The sequence below is a fragment of the Mustela putorius genome, unplaced genomic scaffold (assembly GCF_011764305.1).
Source record: "Mustela putorius furo isolate JIRA1106 unplaced genomic scaffold, ASM1176430v1.1 tig00003869_pilon_pilon_pilon, whole genome shotgun sequence".
Taxonomy (NCBI): Eukaryota; Metazoa; Chordata; class Mammalia; order Carnivora; family Mustelidae; genus Mustela; species Mustela putorius.
This window is the reverse complement of record NW_025422021.1, coordinates 6,632,009-6,634,709: the sequence shown is the minus strand read 5'-3', so window position 1 is coordinate 6,634,709 and position 2,701 is coordinate 6,632,009. Positions and strand designations below refer to the sequence as shown.

Below are 2,701 nucleotides of genomic sequence, written 5' to 3'. Positions count from 1 at the left end.
AGATGGATAACTTACCTACCCGTGAAAGGGTAAGAACACAAATTATTCCCAACATGGAGATCATTTCCTATAATTTCTGTAACTTGTCTGTGCTCTGCCTTCCCTCTGCTGATTGATCATTCCTCCATCATCACTCTGTTCACCAGCCAGTTCCATGTCATCTACTCTAGTGCCCCATGTGGGACTTGCTACTGAATGACTCTTGTCTATGGCTGCCAAGCTCCACAGGGCACTTACTTTGCTGTTGCTGCCATCTGGAATCTCTCACCATCGAATCTTCCTCCATGTCTCGCATGTTTGCATTTTCTATGGTCAAATAGTGAAAAACCTTCCACACTATTTTATCCATTGTTTTATGAGGAAATAAGGTCTTTCCAGTAGGTATGTGGGCCCTTGTGATGCCCCCCCTCGCCAGATTTATAACACCATCCAGGGAGTCAACTCAGTCTTCCAAACTTCCAGGACATTCAAGGATAATCTCACCTTGAAAGGCCCTCTTGCTCAAGCTGGCCATCACACCAGACGTGCCTGTTCTGATCGAGCCACTCTACAGGTCAGTCAGTATTTATTGCTGTAACTATGGTTTCATTCCAGCTCCCACTTTCTTATTCATTGTCATGCGGACCCTCCTTAAAGTAGCTCTTCCCTGGATTCTCTTCTAAATCAGTTACAACATCCGTGCTCGCTCCTTGATTCGTGAGTTGAGGAAAATCTTGAACATGTATTTATTGTATAACTGTGGGAGAATCCCAGTGTAACCTTTTTTGAGAACTGATTTTAAACAGGGCCAAGCAATGATTCCTCTGCAATTAAGGGCCGCACAAGTTGTTTATGCTGTAGCTACAACCAACGTCTGCAAAGACCGTCTCAGAATTTCTAGTCTGCAGTGTGTTTTCCCCATTGCTTTTATCTGACACTGGTTAATCAGAGGTTTTTGTACAGATGTGGAGAGTTAATAAAGAGTGGTTATTAACTGCTCTGGCAAGTTAATAACTTCTAAAATGGAGGGACATTATATGATAATCTGAACAAATTAATCATTTAAAAAGCAATAGCACCTTTGTCCTTTTCCAGTTTGCAAAAACCTGAGTAATGAAAACACTACATTTACGTAACACAAGCAGGAATCTAGAACAGAAACACAGCAACACGGTACCTGTCCCACTTCCCAAGCCTGTCCTGAGAAACCTTGTCTGCCTCTCTCTCTCTCCTCTGGTTTGGTCATCCAACCAGCTAGTTGTCTCCACTCAGCTGCTCTGTCTGCGTTTACTGAGGACCCATTTCATGGTCCTGAAAATGCAAAAATGGCTGGACACAGCCCCACCAACAAACTATTCCAATGAGGGTGGCAAGGATGACAGGCTGGGACAGAGAGCCCAGGAAGGACAGGTCTCTTGCCTTCCCTTGTGGGTCACAAGGGCACTTAAACTGAGACCTGAGAGATGCAAAGCAGCTAACCAGGTGAAGGAGTAGGAATTTGAGGTTCTCAGGGAATTGGACTTGGCAAAGACTGGAGGGCGACAGAGAGAGTGCAGGGTGGACTGACTCAAGCCGTCTGGAACACGGATGGATAAATGATAGCGTGAACAATGCTAAGAGCCCGGCTGCTATTTGCCCTTTCTAACCCAGAGAAGAAAATAAATCAAACAGTAACATCCAGCATTTCTTGAAGGCTTACGAGGTACCAGGGTTTATACTGAGCATTTTACAAATATTACTGTGTTAAGTCCTCACCAAATTTCTCAAGTTTTCCTCTCCATATTGTGTCTTAATTACAAAACTAATATATGCTTGTTGTCACATGTTAAACCATCTCAAAACCCTAACTCCTAGTAAAAGTGACAATTTGGCTTACATTCTTTCAGATATGTTTTAGTGCTCACCCAGGAAATATAAACATACAACACATCGGTGTTTGTATGAAGATGGGTTTGTACTCTCACACTCTTTTGGCAATGGATTCCTAAGATAATAGTCTACTGCTTTCTTTCCATGCCCACAGTGCTCTTGCAAACATGGTGAACGTTCCTCAGACCCACTGGACTTTCAGGAAGAAGTGTGGCAAACACCAACCCCACAAAAGGACACAGCCCAAGAAAGGCAAAGATTCTCTTTATGCCCAGGGAAAGCAGTGTTATGAATGGAAGAAGACTGGCCATGGTGGGCAAACTGAGCTGATTGCATGGAAAAAGTCTGAAACCACAAAGAATATTGTGTTGAGGCCTGAATGTGTTGAGCCCAACTGCCGATCCAAGGGAACGCTGCTCTGAAGAGATGTAAGAAGACTGAACTGGGAAGAAATAAGAAGAGAAAGGGCCAAGGGATCCAGTTCTAAGCTTCATATTTTGTTACCTAATGAAGACAATAAAATCTTGGGGTTATGTTAAAAATCAGAACAATATACATAGACATCTTTCCAGGTTAATATACATAGATCTAAATCATTCTTTTAAGCATACACATCACAGTTAACAGAAAGAATGTACCAGAATTTATTCAACTATTTCTCTACTAATAGATGTTCAAGGGCTTTGCCCCCACTACAAACAATACTGAAATAAACAAGTTTGTGAATATATCCTTAGATACTGATGCTTTCACTTTTGTAGCATAGATTCCCCCAAAGCGGGTATGTACATTGAAAACTTTAGAGATACTGTAACACTAAATTGTTAATGTTCTTTACAACCCATTCATTTTT

General features: G+C 42.0%; 1 pseudogene; it reads left to right on the top strand.

Moving 5' to 3' along the window:
- The first annotated feature begins 2,014 nt into the window (after positions 1–2,014).
- On the top strand, positions 2,015–2,413 carry LOC101691757 (annotated as a pseudogene).
- The last annotated feature ends 288 nt before the right edge of the window (positions 2,414–2,701 follow it).